We start from the raw sequence: 23,973 nt of genomic DNA on the forward strand, positions 1-23,973 counted from the left end.
AAGCAACAGAGGATAGAGAAAATGTGGCATTGTTGTGACCTCATCCATCCAGAAAACCAAGCCCTTGGAGAGAGATCTGGCAGGGCCGTATTGGCTAGAAGAGAGAGACACCCCAGGCAAGGTGAAATTATAATATAAATTAAAGTCAGTGTGGTACTGCAAGAGAAGGCATCTCTTCTCCGAGTCCAATTCTGCCACCTTTACTCAGGCTGAATAGCACCTGGCTCCATACGCAGTTTCACTGAAATCAATGGAGCTATTCACAGAGTCAGCTGTTACTTACTTTGATCCAGGGTGGTAGAATGTAGCCTGCCACCTGGCATACCATAGTTTCGTAACCGAGAGACATCTTTTACCCTCAAATATGAGCATGTGCACATTCGATAGATTTCATATCTATGCTATAGATAGACAGAGCCTTGTACACGCATTTCCAGTATGCCCATCACCATAGTATGCAGAGGGCATGAGCCAGATCCTCAGCTGGTGTGAATCAGCCCAACTCCGCTGCAATTAATACCCATTTACCCCAGCTGAGGATGTGGTCCTCTCTACATCATTAAGGAATACAGCAGTTCCACCTGAAAATGGATCGCTCCGCCTCTCTGCCTCTGTGATAGATTGCTCTTTGTGCAATGGAGGCAAGTAAATTAGACTCCAGGACACACACACATGCTTGTAATCCATGTATGGGGCTATCAAGTAACTAATGACGAGGGGCCGGATCGAAAGCCTTGATAACAATGAGAGTGTCACATGCTCTGCCTTGCCTGTGAGGATCAGCCACTCTCCGAGCTGAGCCTGACTGGCTGGGGAGCAGGTGGCCTTGGGGAATGACTGGACCCAGCTGAGAGAGCTCAGCTGCAGGAGCTGTAGGGGGGTGTCTACACCTGGGACTGGCCTGAGTGGGTGAGGGCAGCAGGGACCAGGGAAGGAGGCCAATGAGAGAAGGCCACCCGTGGGTTGATGGGAGCTGAGGATCCAGAGTAGCAGGGGAGACTTGTGAAGGACTAAAGTTCAAGCCCAGGAGGGATGGGAGTGGTTCCAGTTTGTACTGCCTTTGAGGATTTGTTGGAAAACTCCTGGGGTGGGGAAGGAGAGGGGATCCTGTGAGCCGTAGCCCTGAAGGAAGGGTGAAGCCTGATACCTTGGGGAGGCTGAGAGGAACATAGGTACATGGTGAGCCCAGGAAGGGACTTTGGAAAAGGCCTGTGGACAGGTGAAGGTAGGGAGAAGCCCAGGGAGGAAGCAGGGAGCCTGAGTAGACAAACCTCAGCAGCTTACTACAGGGTCCCTGGGCTGGAACCCAGAGGAGAGGGTGGGCCTGGGTTCCCCTATTGGCCATTGGAAACGGTGGTGCAAAGACCCCAGAGAGCAGGGGTGAAAGGACCATTGACTTGGGACTCAGGCCAAAGTCTTGGCATGAGGCTGTGGGACTATTGTGTGCTGGACTTTTTGGTTACCCTGGGGGGGGGTGGAGGCTGAACATGGCCTGGCTGGAGGCTGGGTCACGAGACTAGGGAGGGAATGGTAGATGATGCCACAGCGAGCCACAAGGGGGTGCATGAGCAATCAGTGCACACTTCTACAGGGAATCTTTCTATTGGTGGTAATGGACTTTGAGTCAGGCTGTGTGTGTGCTGGAAGTGAGCATGTTAGATATCCACAACACTCTTATGGTAGAAATGGACCTAACTTAGGTGCTTTTGGACACCCTCCATCCCCTATCATTATTGCAAGAGATGCACGCATAGACTGTATCTGGCACCAGAATTTATACCAGTCATTGCAATAGGTACTCTTGGTTTGCATTTAAAGAAAATGACACAGATTTCCTTTCAACGCAAACACCTTTGCCAGATCACCATCGGCACTCCTGATGCTTCTCTTCCTGGAGAGATTAAAAAGGAAAGTTTAGGGAGGTTTTCTGCATCCCCAAAGTGTGCGATCTCTGCCTGTCTATATGGCTCAATGACCTTTTTCACCAAAGTGACTCAATGTGCCATGGAAAAATACACGTAGTTCCATGAGATTTACTGATCCGTCAAGCAAGGACATCGATGTCACTCTTTAGACGATGCCTCAGTGGGTGGCTTTTGATTTTAGTGGCTGAGTGGGTGGTTCCACTACTACTCGTTAAATATTCCCACCCAAAAGCAAAGCACAGCCTCCACCTAAGCTGGGAGTTGGTGCTTGTCAATCCTTGTTCTTACTTTACAGCCACCTGGTAAATTCTCTCCAGGCCTCGGACCAATGCAACAAGTGATGATGGGGTCTGTAAGTGAAACCAATTGGAAAAGATTTTATTTCTCCTGAGAAAGCAGTGATTACTTCACCATGCACTGACAGAGAACCACCCCCCACACCTGGGAAGGATAAAGTTAGGCAATCAATTACGTTACTTGGGCACAGTGTAGAAATAATGTCCATTGACTCTGTAACTCATGATGTATTAGTAGAGTCTGAACTCTTCTCCTTTGTGACTATTTTTCAGTCACTGTGATTGACGGTCCCCGTGTTCCTAATCAAATGGCCATTTTTTGCTGGCCTCCATGCGCTCACTGTTAGCTCTCTGCCCTTTCATGAATGTACACCACTATTTAAAGGTGGCCTTGCAATGGAGCATTGAAAACTTACCCAAGTGCATACTGAATGCTCCTATTAACCAGGCTCAGGGCCCTAAAAATGCATATAAACTCATCTTTCTAAAAATTCTTTATAGGCCCTTGCTTGGTTCCATATCTGCTGCTGATGCCCTAGAATGCAACTTTCTGGGGTGTCGCTAATATCAGAAAACTTCACAAATTAGAGATGGGCCCAAGGCAACTAGTTTGGATACAGATGTGGAGCCCAATTTGCCCACAGTTCCACGAGGTTTGGATCCAGTGTTCTGGTTTGGGCCCATCTCTTGTAACAGGGAACATTTCTTCTGCACATGGCATGGTATAAATGAGAGCATTTGTGTAAACATACTGCCTATCTGGGGCTCACGCAGGGAATGAATGCTGACCTTGCCCACTAGACTCTCTTCCATGGCTTTATCTGCATCATCTCCAATCCAGGGACATACAGAAGATTCCAAATTAGTTCTGCTGGCTTGCAGAGGTATGCAGAAAATCAGGTCTCCTGAAAGCAGGTCTCCCTGAGCACAGGAATTTGCCATAAGGTTCTTTCTGACACTTGTAATCCACTCAACCCCATACAGTATGGCTGTGCTAGGTTCTTGTGGTAACCCAACTTGTTAGCTGTTGTTGGAAACCTGCATAAAGCTGCTGGCTTTCCCTTTGGCTGGCTCTTTGTAGCACATTCATTCCACCTTTCGTACAAACAAAGTAAGAACTGGGAGGTGGAATTAGGGAGTTGGGACAGACGAGGTCCTGCAGAGAAATCCTAGGAGAAGATAAGCTCCAGGAGGAACCTTAGACTGAGGTTTATGTTGCAGTTTTGTTTGTGGATTGCCAGGAAAGCTGAACTACAGGCAGGGAGTAAATTTGGGCACAGATTCAGCGTCTGAGTACTCTGTTGACTCAGCCCATTCACACCATCCAAGATAGTGTGATTTGAAATTGTTCACTATAGGTCCTTCCTTTTATTAGTTAGCAGAGACGTTCACAAGCTCTCTCTGTGTTCTGCTCAAGGGATTCAGTAATATAAGCCGCATACATGGGTGAGCTCAGCATCATTGCTATGGTTTCTTAAAACTTCTTAAGACACACACTTTTTTGCCAATGGGATCAGAAAGGACCTCTGAGCTGTCCGTAGGGAATGTGATGTACTTTGCTATGATGGTCAGATAATGAGACACAGCCATTTTCCCCAAATATCAGTGGGCACTACAGCTGGTAGAATAGCATAAAATTCTGCTGGCAAACAGTTCACCATGTTAGAAACTGGATACAGTGCAGAGTGGAGGGTTTTTCTCTACGGGTATGTTTTCACTAGGAACAAGTTGTGTTCTTACCTTGTGTTAGCTAACGCCAGAGAAAATCCTCATTAAGACAAAAGCAGCAAAGAATCCTGATGCATCTGAGGAAGTGGGTATTCACCCACGAAAGCTCATGCTCCAAAACGTCTGTTAGTCTATAAGGTGCCACAGGATTCTTTGCTGCTTTTACAGATCCAGACTAACACGGCTAACCTCTGATACTCATTAAGACAAGGTTGTTTGTAGTTTTAATACATCACTTTGTCAAGGTAAAGAGTATGATGGTGTCTTGGGTTTAACAGGACTTGCCCATCGCACCGAATGTTCATTCTGCTGCTCTGTTTGTTCCAGATAAACAGAGCTAATTCTACTCAATGCTGCAACACGTCTTGAACAAGCATCTTGCAGCTATCAAAAAACCTTTTGACTGATTGAAATGAAACAATGGGGCAATTCAGATGACCTGAAAGACTTTCTGGGACACCATATAAAAACCAGGACTGCCCCAGTAAAACTAGGCATATGGTCACTTTATTTGGATGACATACTCCTGTCAAAAACAAATCTCCCTGCTCCACATATCACAAGCACAAGAGATTCCATGTACTTGGAATAAGCAATGAGCAGGGACCTCCCAGATGACTGTCAATAAGGGGAGTATTTAATTGCTCTACTGAAATCCTTACTCAGCAGATTCAATCAGGGAACACATTCAGTGAATCTCATTGAAGACATTAAGGCAGATGAAAGCGCTTTTTAATCATCTTGTTCGGATACTTTGTGCAGCCGCACTTTAGCTTTCTTGCCAGCTGGCTGAAACCAGGTGTAGATCCTTTAGGGTATGGGATAGCTTCTATTGTAGGATACCAAAGAAACAGCCTCTTATATTCCCATTGCTCATCCACGCAGTTCCCGTCTGCACTGTCTCCCTACAGACAACATGATAGTGCCTGGACAAAATACAGTCTGGCCTAACACCCCAAAGCTAGGGCCAGATCCTCAGCTCCTCCATGTCGTTACCCTGGCTTCAGTGGCACTAGGCATAAGCAGGCTAAGCAATCGATTAGGCCCTGAGACACTCAAAGGGCCCCCCTATTAATTATTATCATGTATTGTGGGGACAGGGGGGAATATGCCTGCTTAGGGAATGGGAAATGTTCACAGCCTCGCTTTGCAGATGGTCGGACAGAGAATTGGAACGATTTATTCATCATATAGTAACTAAGCGAAACAGCCAGGAGATGAGCCCAGTTCTTTTGATTTATTGGTATTAGAACCAGTCAAAATATGTTTACTGAAAAATTTCTAATTGAACAACTGAACTTTAAAAAAAAATCAAAATGAAAAATGTTGCTGGAGGGTTTTTTTTTCCCAGTATGTTGTTATTCCCCCACCCCCCTTTTTACCCCCCCCATCCCTTTTTCCATTTTTACACCCAACACAACAGAATGAACAATGTCCAGGCAGGGAAAAAACAGGAGCCCATGTGACATCATAGAGACTAACAAATTTATTTGGGCATAAGCTTTCATGGGCTAAAACCCACTTCATCTCCTGCTAATTTTTCCCCTACTGTTACTCACACCTTCTTGTCAACAGTTGGAAATGGGCCATCCTGATTATCATTACAAAAGATTTTTTTCTCCTACCGATAATAGCCCACCTTAATTAATTAGTCTAGTTATAGTTGGTATGGCAACACCCATTTTTTCATGTTCTCTGTGTATATTTATCTTCCTACTGTATTTTCCACTGCATGCATCTGATGAAGTAGGTTTTAGCCCATGAAAACTTATACCCAAATAAATTTGTTCTTGTCTAAGGTGTGTGATAGACCCAGGCCAGTTGGGAACAGCAGAGTAGGAGAAGGGAGATATCCTGGCCACTGGATAAGCAGTTTTCTGTTCCCTGAGTGACCAGAGCAGGGGCTGCTCCAGGCTAATGAGAACACCTGACTCCAATTAACCTGCTAAGGGTCAGGTGAGGCTGTTAAGCACCTGACTCTAATTAAGGCCCCTCTGATGCTATAAAAGGGATCACTCCAGGCAGGCCACAGGGAGCCAGAGAAGAGGAAGTGTGTGTGAGGAACTGGGAGCAAGAGGTCTGTAAGAAGCTGAGCGTGAGTAGATATACTGCTGGAGGACTGAGAAGTACAAGCATTATCAGACATCAGGAGGCAGGTCTGGCAGTGAGGACAAAGAAGATGTTGGGAGAAGGCCATGGGGAAGTAGCCCAGGGAGTTTGCATAACTGTACTAGGAGGCACTCTAGACAACTGCAGTCCACAGGGCCCTGGGCTGGAACCCAGAGTAGAGGGTGGGCCTGGCTTCCCCCCAAACCTCCTAACTCCTGATCAAACACAAGAGGAATTGACCTGGACTGTGGCTTCTTCCAAAGGGGAAGGTCTCTGGGCTGTTTCCCAACCCACAGCATAAATCTGTGAGGTGAGCAAATCTGCCAATAAGCGCAGGATCCACCAAGGTAGAGGAGGAACTTTGTCACAGGTGCCACAAAGACTCCTCATTCTTTTTGCTGATACAGACTAACATGGCTATCCCTCTGAAACCAGGCAGGGAAAGGAGTTCTTGGGGGTTTCTCTCTTTTGCCATTCTGTAACTTTTTGAGAATGGCCTCAGCTTTGGAAATGTTCCCTAATGGCCCAGGAAAAATGAAAAGATTAAAGAAAAAGTTGAAGCAGCAAAAAAAATTGTCTTGTTCTGTTGTGTTCAATAGGAAAAGGGAGGAAATATATTGGGTGAATGGGTAAAGAAAAAGCGCAAGAAAAACTTACTAGAGCTCTTCCCAAAGGGGCACAACTATTTCAAAATAAAGACTGTTGGGTTTTCCTTCCCCATTCTCCCACTCCCAAATGCCTCCTTTGGGCAGAGTGTAGAGACCAACTTTGGAAAAGGTCAGTTTGAAGGGAGAGTGACCAGATGTCCTGATTTTATAGGGACAGTCCCTATATTAGGAGCTTTGTCTTATATAGGCACCTATTACCCCCCACCCTGGGCCCAATTTTTCACATTTGCTGTCTGGTCACCCTATCTGAAGGTAGATACTATGAGTGGCTGAAAACAGGGTCACAGTGGAAATGCTTGTGCAACTTTACCCTTTGGCATCACGTTAGCTCTCACTGGAGTATTGGGCTCTCCTGTATCTGTAGACCTCAAAGCACTTTCCCAAAGCTATAATATTATTATCCCCATACTACGTTTGGGGTAATGAATCTACATGGAAGTGAAGGGATTTGCTGAAGGTGACAAAGAGCAGCAGTGGCGGAGACTCTTGACTCCCAGCACTCTGTTCCATCCTCTTGAAAGCACAGTGTCCCTCTTAGTTATGCAGTTGACATTAAAAATGCCTTCCATTTCCCTCTATCTTATCCTAGATCCTGCCATAACTTAGACTGTAAGGTCTTTGGGCAGTGACTGTCTTTGTCCTGTATTCGTACAGCACCTAGCGTGGTGCATCCAGGTCCATGACTGGCTATTCCAGGTGCTACTGCAATACACATTAGTGATAATAATAATATGAAATATTTATCACATTTTTAAATAAGAATAAACTCATTGTTTAAATAATTTTATCTGGCAGTGTTCAAAATAAGGTAACATGCTTAAACAACCAGTCCCCTCATTTGCCCTGCATCTCTCTGTTGCAGAGACTGTCTTGAAGCTGTGACGTGCAGGAGAGAACAAAAAGAGAGACGCACATGTCATGGGCAGGCCCTGTTCCCCTTGCCAGCTGTGCTGTACCTGACTGTTTGCCTGGTGACTGGCACACGGTCAGCTAACTAGGGTCTCTTTGATCACAATATCTTTTTTTTTTTTTTTCCCCCACAAGCATAGCTAAAAGCTTTCTAAGATTTGACTCTGAGCAAATGGGCAGGAGTAAAATGAAAGACTGCAAACAGTAAAAAAATACCTGGCACTTTGGCTTGCAAGTTGGAAAGCGGTAGGGGCTTCCCAGTTTGTGTGGTGCGGCTGATCCAATTAGCAAAGATGCAACAAACTATCAAACTGTCCCATTTGCTCCACACTGGTTTCCCCATATTAACCGTAAGCTGTCCTGTTTGCTGGCTATGCAAGGGAGTGCATGCAGAGAGATGATTAATAAATACTATTATTAATATTAATTATAATTTGTGCTAAGGTGACACAAAGAGGCCTCAGCCGAGCTGAGGGCCCCTCTGCCTTGGTCCTCACATCCCCAGAGTGAGCGAGTCCCTGTCCCAGTGAGCTAGCCAGCTACATAGACAAGACAGACAAAGGAAAGTTTATCACCCCTGTTCTACACATGGAGAATTGGGATCCCTGGAAATTGAGTGAGCGCTTGATGCCTAACTCTGTTCGGCTCCTTTGACCATCCCGGCTGTCATGTTCATTTGGTATTAACCTGTTGTCCCCGTCTTTTCACGCAGCTCTTCCAGGGGATGACTGTCATGCAGAGATGGTCAAAATATGCCAGGGGTTTTTTTTATGTGAAAAAAAAATTGGGGGGGGGCAGAAATTCAGTTTTTTTAATGAAGAAAACTGAACCTGAAAACCAAAAAATGTTTGTTTCTGAAAAGGTCTTTAACCACACACAAAAAATCAGTTTTCAGTAAAAAATATTTAGTTTCCAAAAACCAAACTTTCATTGTACTGAAAAGTTTTACCAAAAAACAATGCTTTTCAGCTTTTCAGTGGAAAAAAATGAAAATTGTTGATCCAAAATGAAAATGTTAATTTTGGTTTAAAAAAAAAAATTTTCTCAGTGAAAAAAATGTTCACCAGCTGTGAGGTGATCACTCCTCCTCCTGAGGTAGCTGGGTAGGCCACAGGAATGCTAGCAGGCCAGATGGGTGGATAGTGAGGGAAATTCTAGACCCTTTGTTTTCAATCTAGAAGAAAGAGCACAATGTACTTGGGGGGGAGGGGAAGAGGGGAGGAAGGACTTTGTCAGGCAGAGCCGTGCACTTAGTGTTCGTAATGCTTAGGACATCTCAGTTTTAAACAAACACACAGATGAGCTGTAATTAAATAACAGTAACTCTCCGCACTCACCACAGGGCCTGGGCAGACCATTTCAAGACATCAAAAGAAGAGCGGGAATTAACCTTTCTGTGGCTGGACAGTTCTATGTCCAAATGATTTGGCTCAATACTAAACCCAGTTTTTCTTCTATTCCCTGCAAATCTGGGATTTTTCCCGGATAATTTCCAAAAGGTCATTTTCCCATTCTGGGAAGCTAGTGTGCTTTTCAGGGCTGATCCAACACCAATTAAAGTCAATAGAATGGCGTCTTTTGACTACAGTGGGTATAGCAATGGGACCACATTGGTCCTTCCTTCCCCTTCTCGTCCCTTTAAAAACACAGATCCAGCTTTCATCTCTCATTTGAGGCCAGCTAGGGTGAGGTGTGCACTACAAGCCACCATGACACACAGGCAGATGCAGGAGAACCTGAACCACTCTCTGAGGCCACTGGATGGTGTTTGCTGGGAGAGGATCCCCTTAGAAAACAGGTAAAGTAGGGAACAAAAGGCTTGTTCTGGATTACTTAAATAAAAAATACATTTCCTGGCTGATACCAGGCAAAGCTATACCACAGAATGGCAACAAATACCTCAGAGCTCTGACCTGTGGAAATGTACATGAAAGTGACATAAAGTATATTGTCCTGGATTCATGTGGACAGCAACTACTGGCACCGATGGCAGGTCTCACACTGTTTATCTCTAATTTACACATTATCACTGAGATCCAGATTTTTACCTGAAAGGCTGAACTGGGATGGCCAAAGGTCTGTTTCTCTGAGTCATATAATGCCCTTGATCTACACTTACAATGCCCACCAGTGTCACTTTGCGTGGTGCACATGAATTTAGCTAGAACCTCAATATCTCCGAGGGTTCCCCCAGACACAGTCTAGCTTCAAACCTCCCTCTGATGGGGTGTCCACCCCACACAAGGCCTGAAGTCATAAATTAGGCCCATTAACCTTAGGCTGCCCTTGGAGGAAACCTAGGGCATGCTAGCGCTGAGTGAAGATGAAGTCATGGGGAGAAGCTGGGCAGGGTCTATAAAGAGAGGTAGTTGGCCGGCTGGGGGAGGAAACGTGCAGTTGCACTCCCTGATACAAGGGGGAAGAGCAGGAAGCTGCAAAGACAGAGTAGGGAGAAGCAGTGAGGACTGGGAGAGTAAAAGCCCAGAGCTGCTGGGTGGAGGGTCCCTGGACTGGAACCCAGAGTTAGAGGGTGGGTCTGGGTTCCCCTACTAGTCCTGGCAGTGGGGCTTAGATTGTCTGGGACAGTTTGCCTCAGAGGACTTGCGATACCCCGGAAGGGGGGAGAACTTTCAGATCCAGAGGGCTAAGCTATGAAGAGGACAGTGCTGCCACTCCCAGCACATGAGAGGCCACAGCATCACTGAGGGGAACAATGGACTGAGTAACCACAGGAAGGGGCATCAGGCCAGGTGGCACAGCTAATTCCCCAGATGAGCCACAATGAGGTGCCGCCAATCGGTGAGTGGACCAGTCCCCGTCACACTCCCCAATGCATGGGCTTTGTGCAAGCTGAGTCTAACAGTGCACACTTAAATATACAATGAATGTCTGTATACGTTCGTGGAAATAATAAAGCAAGCACAGGCAACAACTGCGGGGGTTATTATTGAAACCTCACTCATGGTTGCTCATAACTTTCTAAAGCAGGTCCATTGGAGGCTGAAATATCCCTTTTTGGTCTTAGCCTAGATTGTGTGAGCGACAGACTCAGCTGGGCCATTTGTGAGTTATTGGAGCTGAACAAAGGAAAGAAAAAAGAATCCCCATTTTCCCCTCTTTGAATGCAGAACATAAATGTACTCGATGCACTAAGAGCAGAAAGAGGGCCCTGTCATGCAAGTTTCACTCACATTGAGAGCGTATGTGACCCACTGGTGGGTGAGCATGTGTGACAGGTCCTCCGCTGTGCAGATCCACAGAGGCTACGAGTTACAGCCCCCACCTATAGCGCCTGGGCTATTTAGCTTTTTGTAGCAGCTGATGCTTTTAGCTCTGGAGGTCTCCATTTCAATCCCTGGCATAGTGGCCAACATAGTGGTCATTGTATTTAGTCACGTGAGGAGGCCAACTGAAGCCAGGGGGCCAGGGTCTGACAGCCTTCCTCTCATTGAGTAGTACCTCACAATGACTTCTTGGAAACTGGAGATGAGTATGGGCATTAGTATCTTGCCAAGAGTGCTCACGGGGTGGAGTTGCTGTGATTATTGTGTTAAGGATGTAGGCTGTGGCTGCTGAGACCCATGGTTGGCCTCCAGCTAAGAAGGCATAGCTCCGGACTGCAGGTGTGGCTGGTGCCTTTAGATCCAGGAGACTGGGGATTCGGTTCTCTGCTGCCATTGATTCATGCTTGGGTGTTGTCCCCACGCTGTAACACAATCTGGAAGAAAGCATGAAGACAAGAGTGGAAGAAGGATAAAAAGAGAGCAGGTCAGCAAGAGGCTAATGCTGCGTAAAGTGAGCTCTAACTAGCCCTGTCAGTGGTCCGCAGCCTGGAGAACTCTCTGCCATTTGTAGTCCTGTTCCTGCAGAGCAGGGGGGGGATTTAGTGTTGGCTTAGGAAATACTGGCCGTGATCACCGGTATTAGTAAGTGTGATGATTTGGGGAAACTATCTATGTACAACTTACATTGTTGTATGCAGTGTAGTTGTAGCTGTGTTGGTCCCAGGACATAAAAGAGATTAGGTGGGGGAGGTGATATCTGTTATTGGACCAACTTCTGTTGGTGAGAGAAACAAGCTTTAGAGCCACTGGGAGCTCTAGCTATTACGTCACCCATCTTGTCTCTCTTGGTACATTTTATGAATTCTGAGGGATTTTTATGAAATTGCTGTATCACTGAATGCCTCAGTGGTATGGAGTCAGCCATATGCTATCAGGGCTGGTGCCACCTCTCTCCCAGACTAGGAACAATGGAGAGTCGTTAACATGAGTGGCTCCCATTCAAATAGGAGCACCTTAAAACAACAGGATGGCTGAAGCCTAGGGAAACCAATTCAATCTAGATTGTCTGCAAGGAGGGAGTGGAATTTCCCCAGAAAGGGGAAACAAAGAAACCAGGTGTTGCCTATGACTTATAAACTCCAAGGGATTCAGAGAGCCAGAAAGGAATCTTGGAACAAAAGAACATGCTTTTGTAGCAGAGGAGACCTTTTCTGACTGTGGGACCAGACAAGGAAGGAATGTGCAGGAGAGAGAGATTCATGATTTGGAGGAGAAGCTTTGTTGCAAAAGGAGGAGGAGGATCCTGGGTTACCTAAAGGATTTTACCCAAACCCCAAAGAATGCCCCAGAGTGGTGAGGAAACTGAGGAAAGGAAATGTGTGTAGGTGATTATTATTCTGTCTGGATCTGTGTAGCTTTTGTGCTGTCTAAGTAAAGAGTTACTGTTGTTTGGAACCTTTGCAAAGCCCGTATGTTAGACACTTCCACTATCTCATGGCCCTGGAGCCATCAACTGTCAATCAAAGCGCCCACAAAGTTGGAGTTCCGGGCAAGGGTGTGCTTACACAACTGGGGGTGTGTGTCCTGCACTGGTCTGGGGCGGGGGGTGGAGGGGGAATGGAGAGTGAGAGCAGCTGGGCTTCAGGGTCCTACTTCTGTCAAGGGGTAATAAACAGTCCATGCCTGGAAGTGTGCCAGAGAGCCCAAATAAGGTGACCAGACAGCAAATGTGAAAAATCAGGACAGGGAGTGGGGGGTAATAGGAGCCTATGTAAGAAAAAGACCCAAAAATCATGACTGTCCCTATAAAATCGGGACATCTGGTCACCCTAAGCCCAAGAAAGAAACACAGCTGGAGCCTACCAGATCCAGGGAATCTTAAGAGCAGACAAGTCCAACTGTGTGGGATCCAAACTCTGCAGCCTGGACAGTAACCAGCCGGGGAGCTTGACCAGAACTGGACAGCAGGACACATCAGATCCCCTAGCTCAAAAGACTGAATGATTTAAATGGCCCCTATTTCTAGGTTAAAGGATGTGAAGCAACAGTGACTACACCAGCTGTTAGTTTCAGTTTGGTTCAAAATATTCAGCTCGAGGTCAGTGGATCCCTGGCTGCTTTTCCAGCTTCGCCTTTCGTGTCCTTTCAAGGTTGTCACTGTGGTACGTGTGTTTCATTGCAGCACGCTCCTTGGGCTGAGGACCCCTTCCCACTCCAAGAGGCAACAGGGACACCAAGTTTTGAAAGCTGCCCTGTTTGGTCACAGGGAGGAAAATTCACCCTGTGCAGCACTTACCACCTAATTGGAGGACTAAGGGGTGTAAGTGGGACCTGAATGGTGTGAAAGGTTTGGCCACCTTCTGCACAGGGATGAATTTAAACCAGAACTGAATCCAATCCAGCACACCCCACATGGCTGTGGCCCCAGCCATGGCTCTGACCCTCCTTGTGGGGACAGCCTGAGGCATGTAGCAGTTTACATCTCTCCAGGCTATTGTTTCAGGCTCTCTGCAGACTCAGCCAGGCATGTTTCAATTATTTCTTGGCATCCCAAAGGGCTAGAAACATTTTGTTCACTGAAAGCTGAGAATCTGATATCATCACTTGACTCCAGCAGCTGGGGTTCCAGGTATGGACCACTGAGGCCTATAAACCTATCCAGCCCTGATGTCACCCATGGAATAAAAAGAGTGGCACAGAAAACAGCCTGAGGGAATGGACTTTGCTAGTATATTTTTCAATGGGCAAATGGCAGGCATTTGTGGCTTGTCAGAACCAGAGGTGTGGAGCATCAGGACAAGTAATAAAAGACCTTTCCAGGCAGTACAGACAGAGAGTCTGATTCAAGTCAGAAGTGTAAACCTGGGAATGAAGTGTAAAAAAGCCCAGTAAGAACAATTTAACATAAACCCTGGCAATAAGGACATCTCATCAGACTATGAGACATTAGTGTATGAGGCAGGAGAAAAGGACAGAGAGAAAAACAGATGTAGTGGCACTGCCATGTAATACGTAGCTGGAGGAGAAAGTGGGAGTATTATAGGAACATATGGCCCATTAGCTGGATTAGCTCTTAGCCAGATTTGAAAAATTAAGTAAGCAAAATGTAGAGGACATACAGCAGACAACATTGCTAGATAAATGCATGGAAACTGAAACAGATGAGATCACGCACACTAAGTCTGGATAATTTGTGCACTGCACTATCTAAAAATTATTATACTTGAAAGACCAAATTAACTGGGCCTTTATTTTACTGCAGTTAATGAGTATAAACAAACAGAATGGAGAGATCACATGGCCTGGGGAATCCAAGCTGCAGTCCATGTTAAAATACACTCCTAACCTGCCAGCAGGATTGGAACAGTGCGGGCAGCGCAGTCAGCCCTGGACAGTCACAAATCCATGAATCAGGCCTCCAGAAGTCATGAGAATGATTTATAAATCATGAGAGTGCTAAAAGTGAGATGGAAAAAAAATAACGAGTGCTTAGTACCCACTGGCAGCCAGCTCCCCCACTCCCCGCCAACACCTCCTGCCCGCTGGCGGCCCTGCCAATCAACTCCTCCCCCTCCCTCCCAGCGCCTGCTGCAATCAGCTGTTTCACGGCGTGCAGGAGGCTCTGGGAGGAAGGAGAAGGAGCAAGGATGGGACATGCTCCGGGGAGGCGTCAGAACTGGGCAGAAAGAGAGGTGGGGGTGGGGTCTGGGGCAGGAAGAGGTGGGATGGGGGTCAGGTCTTGGGGGTAGGTGGGGGCGGGACCTGGAGCAGAGTAGGGGTTTGAGCACCTCCCGGGCCTTGAGGAAGCTAGCACCTATGTGCACAGACACACATTGTCTGTCTCTCTCTCTCACACACACACACACACACACACACACACACACACACACACACGCATATCTATCTCTGTCTCACACACACATCTATCTCTGTCTCTCTCTTTTGTCTCACACACTGTCTCCATCTCTCTCTCTAACACACACACACATTGTCTCTGTCATACACACACATTGTCTCTGTCTCATACACACACACACATACAGTCTCTGTCTCTCACACACACACAGTCTCTCTCTGTCTCTCTCTCACACACACACACACACACACAGTCTCTCTCTGTCTCTCTCTCACACACACACACACACACAGTCTCTCTCTGTCTCTCTCTCTCTCTCTCACACACACACACACACACACACACACACACACACACACACACACACACACACAGTCTCTATCTCAGGGGTCAGCAACCTTGCAGAAGTGGTGTGCCGAGTCTTCATTTATTCACTTTGATTTAAAGTTTCACGGGCCAGCAATACATTTTAATGTTTTTAGAAGATCTCTTGCTATAAGTCTATAATATATATCTAAACTATTGTTGTATGTAAGGTTTTTAAAATGTTTAAGAAGCTTCATTTAAAATTAAATTAAAATGCAGAGCCCCCTGGACCAGTGGCCAGGACCCGGACAGTGTGAGTGACACTGAAAACCTGCTCACTTGCCACCTTCGGCATGCGTGCCATAGGTTGCCTTCCCCTGCTCTATCTCATACATGCATACATACACAGTCTCTGTGCCTCTCTCACACACATACACACCTTGTCTGTCTCCCACACATACACACACTGTCTGTGTCTATCTCTCACTTACATATATTATCTCTCACACACACACTGCATCTCTCTCTCTCTCTCTCTCTCTCTCACACACACACACTGTGACACATTCACTTCCCAGCACATACTTGTGATGGTGTTGTTGTTACTTCTTGCTACTTCCTGCAATGCACATATATTAGTCTCTGTAATTTTATTTTTCAAAGTGCTGTTACTTCAGTTTGGTCTTTGCCTTTCATAATTTTATTTCTCTCTTATGCTTAAATTTAATTCTTTGAGTAGTGAGTTCTAAAATGCCTAACTTGTCTTGGCTGGAGTAATTATCCCTATGGTAACTTTTTAAAAATATACATTATATCTTGGTTTTTTGTTTCTACTGGTGGCGCGCAGCCGCACATACCTCGATATTGGTGCTCATAACAAAATTCGTTCCACACATGGATGGAAAAAATTAGAGGGAACATTGGTGCAGCGGCTACACAGCGCTTCTGAGGGTGCTCCTGTTTTACCCTTATTTAAAAACTTGACCTTGGGAGTCCAGTGGGAGAAAGCTCCCCCTCTCTTTCCCTCCATTTATAAAGCTGGCAACCATATAGTCTTGATTCTTGCTGCCTGGAACCGCTCCATGAACCTTATCCAGGAGTGGCATATATTCTTGTGAAGAGGAACCTTGTGTCTGTTATGATAAATATTCTAAAAGCACACACACTTAAATGTAGTGTTATATATATATATATATTGATAATAATTCCGAGATTACCGAGGTAAATTCAGCTGTATTGTGTGTCGTAGTGTCCCAGAACACTGAGAAATCATGTGACCTACCAGCAGGCAAACACTATATTAAATATATTAGTATGTGAATGGGGATGCACTGTTTCAATATTTGGACCATCAATTGTAGTAATGTTTGTAATGGGAAAGGACAAGCTCTAATCAAATGTGATGTATAGCATAAATACTGATTCATTTTTAATTGGCAGTCGTAACTGTGACATTACAAAGTTAAATCTGGCACCACCACAAGCCTGCTGGAGTCAGATAGTATCGTATTACTCTCTAAGGGTTTAACTGATAGAAGGATAGATGATAAAGACAAGAGAGAGTCAAATATCTTTGAAAAGGCTGAAACCAGAGTCTTACAGAGGGAGACTATTTCCCCTGAGTAATTTTCCTCCTAAGAAGATCATCTGAATGTGTCATCTTTGTATGTTGCATTTTTAGACTAAAGATGGGGTGGATTGCACAGAGAACCCATTGTAACCACCATCCCTGCCCCATTTTAAAAGAGTATTCATTTAACTGAGTGTAAAATTAAGCGGACTTATTTTTAAAGGGTGAAAGCCATCCCCTGCAGAGGCCTAGCATCTAAGCTGGTTTTAAGTGGGACTGAAAGGGTGCATAAGCCTCATGCTGACCCTCTGCACATGGGTGAATTCTCCCTGTGTGACATTAGTGCTGCTAAAAACGCCTGACGGACAATGCTGGAAATGGAAGTCTTGTGTTTAGCATGGAGACAGTGCAGACAGCATTTTAGGGTTTTGCAAACAGTCCTCCAACATGTCTTAACCTTCCTGTCCTGGGGTAACTGTGCAGCTCAGCCCAACCTAGTACAAACAAAAGTGTGTGTGTGTAGGGGGGGGGGATATATTTTGTAACACTGTGATTGAGATTTTAGACCTCCTCTGCACCCCCAAAAAGGACATTCAAACTTATGACTCTAACATAGCCCTACTCCCGCCCCTTGTACAAGCGTGATGCTTTGTAGCATGGTGCTAACTTTGAATGGAGGTAGGGAGGTTGCTTTTCCACCTGCTAACCCCCCTCCTTACCTATCCAACAATAGGTCATACCCATGCATGCCTGCTGCAGCTCTCCTCTCCCCCAGGCAGCTGATAGAACTGCTCCAGTCCAATCCATGGTTGTCAGACAGAGTAAGGCAATGGTTTGTTCATCACTGTGGTTGGCTCTGATGAGCTGGCTGGGCCCCCGGTGCTTGCTCTCCTCTTTGTTTCAAGTTAGAATGCAACCAAGGACACACTAAATACTTTCCAGTTGTAACTCTTCCATGGAAGCAATTGCTGGAGCTGCTGCAAGGTTGGTATGCGATGGGGAATGGTCCATCTGATGTGATGCACATGTAGTCCATGTTGCAGAAATTACTATTTATTCATTATGTGTACTGCATTAGCACTTCAGGGATTAGGACCCGCTGTGGCAGGTGCTGTATGCACAACTTTGAGAACTGCACTAAGGACCATCAAAGAGCTGCAGGCAGGCAGATATATTAGTGGTTAGAGCAGTGGACTGAGGCTCAGCAGACTTGAGTTCTGTTCCTGGTTTTGTCACAGGCCTGCTGGGTGACCTTGAGAAAATTATTTCACTGCTCTGTGCCTCAGTTTCCCCATCTGTAACAATGGGGATAACAATACTGACCTCCTTTGTCCAGCACTTTGCGATCTGCTAATAAGACCTAGGGTTTCGTATTATCACAGGATATGTTGCTGCTGGTTCAATGGGCACATTCTTCCCTGTAAGTCAATATTGAAGCGATGAGACTTAAAACTCTGGTCCTGATTATATGTGGTTACTTGAAATATCCCAGAATTCTTTACCTTTTCCTTTTATTCTGCCATGACCTCTTCCCTTGTTTCCATTGCTCATCTTAAATCAGAGGGAGGCCGAGGTTTTCAGAAGTCACTAGTGATTTTGGGTGCCCAACCCAAGACACCGTAAAGCTGCCTGTTTTTCAGGTCTCTAGCACCCACCCCCTGAACATGGTCTCAGGTTGAGCGCTGCCATCCTCACTAGCTGCATGTTGGTCTATGTTTTTCCTTCTCTGCCCCTCCTTCCCCTCCATACCACACGGCCCTTTAAATCCAGCCCAGCCATCTTCATGGAACAGACCCTGGCTGGCAAAGAATCCAGCATGACGACTCCCTTTATGGCTTTGTATCTGCCTTCTCCCCAGTACACACTGTGTTCTTTGCAGCAAAGAAGTGTTTGCATCAAGTCCATTTTATCTCATTCATAATTAGAGTTGGGCATTTGCCCTGTACAAAAATAATTTGTCAGTTGGTAAAATGTTGGTCAGACATTGGTCCAATATTATGAAATAATGTCAAAAAGGGTCAAATGTTTTTAAGTACTAATATATTAGAACAGGAACAAACGAGGAAGAGTTTATGGTATCTGTAGCAAAGTGAAGACTCACTGGTGCTATGCCTCCTGCTGGTCTTCTTGGGAATTAGCTCTTCAGCCTCAGAGTGCCCTCTGCTGGCCAGTGTCTCACCTACCTCAGGCCCCTCTGTCCCTCCCAGACCCCGGTGCCCCGTACCTTGGGGTTCTGGTGGCTTGCACTACCCCCACACACTGGGTCTCCCCTCTCAGAGGAACCCCCAACTCCCTCCACCCACCTTGCCTCAGTGACTACTGCCAGTTGTCATCTAGCCTCCTCTCAGAACAGGCACAGCAAAGGCAGTAGCAGTCAGTGAATGCTTCCCACATGTCTCTCCGTGTGTCTTGCCCTGACATGGGAAGGCTGCTTCTTGAGAATGAGGATGGGGAAAAGGAATGAAGTAGATCTTTCTGAAAACTCCCTGGAGGCAGAGAAGCAGTTGTCCATCCCTACTTTCTGGGAACAGCTTGTCAAAAAGGAAGGCAGCCATTTCTGCCTACTGTGTCTCTGAGGCAGGATAGTAGCATACTGACTATCAAATCTGGTGGGTGGGCCCATAACCCGCATGTGGACGTTCTGCACCTATTCACCCGCAGCAGGAAGTCCTCTGTCAGTGTAGCCAGCAACTTTCCCATTTGGTCAGAAGCCCAACTAGGAGGAACCAGATGAGTGCATTGGGCAGATGTAGCTCTAAGAAGCGTAGAGATAGCTTTTCAATTGCCTTATGGATGGTTGGTAGTTGGTGATGACCTAAAGGACCATTAGAGAGATGCCTTCACTACATTCCTATGTTCCCTCTGCACCACAGTGCTCTCTGAGTCTCCTTCATGCACATGCATATTATGGAGGCAGCTTTGGAAACAGCTCCTAGCAATTTTTCAATGTATATGTGGAAAGGAGAAAGCTATTAGCTAAGGTGTAGAAAACAGTTATTCACTGTCTGTCAGTGGAGACTCTTCCCGTGAGTTACGGTGTACTTTGTGGTTCACTTGAAAGGAAATGCATTCATGGAGCATTTTGTATTATTATTGCATTGTAAGCAAACTATTATCCTTGGAATTATGGGCCAAAAGTCCATTTGCAGTCAGCGATAGTGTGGCAAGAGTTCCAAGAGAAACTGGTGTAGCAACAAATCAAATTTGGATGCTAGTCTGTGAGTCCATAGAGCATCCAGTTGTCTGTCAGGCTTGGGTATTTGTTGCTAGTTATTAATGGGTATTACACAAAGAAAACATCATTTACAAATATTGTTGCCAGGTTGCATCCCAGTGAATCTGTTCAACTCTATTTCAATGTTTCATCTCCTTGCTCCTATGTTCAGTGCAAAAACTGTCCTCTCAATACTTCCATGCTCCAAACAGGGATTTGTGCCATATACGCATAGCAGACAATGGGTTTTTTTGTTTGTTTTTGTTTGTTGGTTTTAAAAGACAAGGTGGCTTGATCTAAAAAGAACAATTTTGCTTCAGTGTATACCAACTCCATATTTTCCCATCCTAGATGTGGCCAAATAGCAGGGTGGGTCATGGTGTCAGGTACACAAGGTGTTCTGAGGACAAATAGCTGCTATGTAACAGCTACAGCAGAAGCCGAGCCAGCAGGGAAAAGGTGGACAGTGTGTCCTGTACCCGCATGTACACATACGGCAAATGAGCTAATGGAAGGTCAGAGAGCACTGTGTGGAAGATACGTATCCATATTTATGGGAATAAGTAATAGGTTGTTAAAGTTAATTGTGAGTAAAAACAGAGCTCTCAAAATTACAGGGAGCAGTTGGCACGTTGGGAGAGAAGTATAATAAGGAAGAGAAGGACAGCAAGAAGGGCTTTGGCAGAACAAAAAGAAGAAAATGTCCATTTTGGGTTGCTATATGATATCACTCACATTGCAGAGAGCACAACTCAGAGAAACTAGGATAATACATGGAATCAAGGAGCTTAGATCTGACAGAAAACGATAAAATTGGGCTTATTTCTTCTTGAGAGAAGCCAATTAAGAATTCTCCTGAATGAAGTATTTAAATTAGTGGGCAGTTACTCTAGAAGTGTGCTCGATGCTTGAGGTCCTTGGAGAGATCAGAATGAAATGGACAAAGGTGTAAGTAAAGAGGTAAGACAGGTAAGAATCACTGCAGGAGATGACACTGCACAGAGGGTGGTGCCTAGGTAGAATGGAATCCTGTTGAAACAGGGGAACCACGTACTGTTCCTGTATTAAAACAGAAGCTGGATGGAGTGTATTCCAGTGTTGCACTCTCTGTGGGAACATTTTGCTGCTAATGCCTTTTCCCTCTCTCCAGCCTAGGCTGATGGTGCCGTTCTTGTTGCATTTTGTTTGTCTGGTTTGCATGTTTGTTTTTTGTCAGCCCCTGGCACAGAGCATTACACGTTGCAGATGAAATGATCTGGCACAGAGATGGCTGAGTCAGCATCAAGTGGTTGCAGACGTGGCCTGCTTCTAGCCCTATGCTGCCATGTCGCTGTGGGTCTGACAGCTGTGGGTGGGACTGTCTCGCCACCTGATGACGATCCTGCCCAGGATCCTAGCTACTCTGGCAGCTAGCCTGGGCCACCGTGGCTAAACCACTCTAGCAAGCTTGCTCCAGTACCTCTACACGTGCTGTCCTGATTGCAATGTAGACAGATCCTAGGGTGGGAGAAGAGAGTTCAATATGAGATCTACTGGCCAGCAGATATGCAGAGACCAGAAAGACCTGAGAAAAGCACTTAGCTCCTACTGATTTGAATCAAATAATAACTTCATAAACTATAAAAAACTCTTGTTTTTCCTACTCATGAAAGCAAATACTGAAGCTTTTTTGTCTTCCAAAATATTAGGTAATAATCCCAAATTTTGGCTTAATTTATTCTTCCAAAATCAGGCTTCTGTGGTTGCAAAGTGTCGCAGTTGTACTGGCTTCAGAGACTTGGACAGCCACCCGCATGCCGTGCCATATAATCAGCGAGGGCCTAAATTGAGCTGGGCTCCCTGAAGTGCTCTGCCAGTGCTTTTTGCCAGCTGTGCATACCAGCGATACTGCCAACATAAGTGAACAGCCAGAGCGTAGCTTGCTCTATGCTAACCGCAGAGTAGTGCTCCAACTACTCTTGCTTACCCCCACCAGAAGAAACATTGCTTCTTCCAGCGCCCACCGAAGAGCACCAGCCCTTCCATGCAGTGGGGTCTAGTTATAGGGAGTCGAATGAAAGGGGCGGATCAATCCCCGGCTCCAGAATCAGCAGACAGATAAGTCCCATGGTCCCCAGTGTTAGGTGAGAGAGAGCAGGGAAGCGATAAAGAGAGAGGATGGTTTGGATGTGAAGGGAGAAGAGAGTGGGAAGGACAGAGAAAAGGAAGCACGGAAAGGAGAACCTATGCCCCAGGTTATTGTCAGTATATTTGATCTAAGTCAATTCTTACTGCCCCATCTTGTCCTGGAGGCTGCACAGCCTATGGGAGAGGGCCCTGAGTGACTGCCAATCTGCCTGGGAGGAGCAGCTCTATGTATAAAAGCAAGTGTTACAGCTTAAGGCTCTGCCCTGCCTCCGTGGGCAGTGTGTGCGTGGGACTGCCCCCTGTTTGCCAGGCTGCTTGGAAGGAGAACTCTGATCCCTGGCCCATTGCAGTAGGCTCCCCCTCCCCGCCAGGACTGAAATCCTGCTGTAGGGGCTTTTTGCTCCAACTGCAGATTTTGGGGATGGTTATAGTCCTCTTCAGCTCAGTAGTTCCAGACGCTCCACAGCCCCGGCTGAGCCCAAAATGGAGCTGTTCGGAGCTCCAGCCCCTTTAAAATTCTTCTTCAGCTGATGGGCATCAGTCAGCAACGAACTCACCCTGGTGTTAGGACCCGGAGCACTCTGACATGCTCAGTGGAGTCCTTTGGCTCCCATGTACTGAAAATGGGGTAGGCAATCTCTGTGACTCCCCCACTGGGAAAGAGTAGCTACAAGCAGCCATATTAGGTCACCTCTGTGACTCTGTTCTGCATGGAGTGCATAGTCCATGTGAGACAGTAAGGCCCCTCCTTATCCTCCTGCATGAGCTACCCGGAGCTTGGGCCCGGGCGGGCAGGGATTGGGAGAGATGCCTTGGCTCCACTCCCCGCCTGCAAATACAGCCTGTGAGCCAGTCTGGGCAGGAGCACAGTAATTTGCTTCTCCTCACCCCTGAGCAGAGGGACTGTAACTCAGAGAGGTGTCTGTGAGTCACACCTCCTCCCAGAGCTGCTCCACTTTATGCATCACTCCCTGCAAAGGGCAGTGCCTAAAGGAACAATCTAGCCCCTCATTATTCATACTGTGGTAGCACCGGAGGCCTTCGTCAGAGAGCAGGATCCCATGGTTCCAGGTGCTGTGCAGGCAGGTAACAAGGAGAGTCTTTGCCCCAGAGAGCTCACAGTCAAAGAGGCATTATTGCAGTCGCTGACAAGGGCATCAGGATTCTGTGGAACGTATCTGGCTTGTTCTGTTCTGTGTAGGTTCTTACACCGCACCCATCACGGTAGTCTCTGAGCACCTTCTAGCAGTGTGTTAAGCGATACGACTAATATCTGTCACACGTGTTCTCCCATCCCAATCCAGGGTGAGATGGGTGTGCAGTGGAGTGTCATGTGTTTTGGTGGGGCTGTTTTTCACTAGGATGGTTATTATTATTTTTAATAGACATGTGTTGCTGTGTATTTATGTTGGAGATGACAAGGTGAAAGAAATGAGCCTCGCACTTGGAGTGAGGATGATGAGGTTTGTGATGATACTTGGTTCCTGGAGGAGTTTGTTCCACAGGCCCAGACTGTCCCCTAAGAAAGCTCTGTTTCCCACACAGACAACCTTTGCCCTTAGGGTTCAGGTGTGCCAGGAGATCGAGATTAGCAGCTGCAGAGGCTGCTTTTCATGGGAAGCAGGCCCCAGTTGTTGAAGGACATTGGTACACAGGAATATAGGAATTGCCAGAGTGGCTCAGCCCCAAGCTCCATCTAACCTAGTAGCCTGTTTCTGACAGTAGCCAGCACTGGCTGCTTCAGAGGAAGGTGTAAGAACCCTGCAGTGGGCAGATGTGGGATAATCTGCCCCCTTCCACACTAGATCTCATCCTGGTCTCTAACAGAGATCATCTTAGACACTGAAGCTAGTATCTATAACAGACGTGGGCAAACTATGGCCTGCGGGCCATATCTGGCCTACAGGACCGTCCTGCCCGGCCCCTGAGCTCCCAGCCAAGGAGTCTAGTCCCTGGTCCCTCCCCCGCTGTACCCCCTTCC

The sequence above is a fragment of the Gopherus flavomarginatus genome, chromosome 3 (genome assembly GCF_025201925.1).
Source record: "Gopherus flavomarginatus isolate rGopFla2 chromosome 3, rGopFla2.mat.asm, whole genome shotgun sequence".
Lineage (NCBI taxonomy): Eukaryota > Metazoa > Chordata > Testudines > Testudinidae > Gopherus > Gopherus flavomarginatus.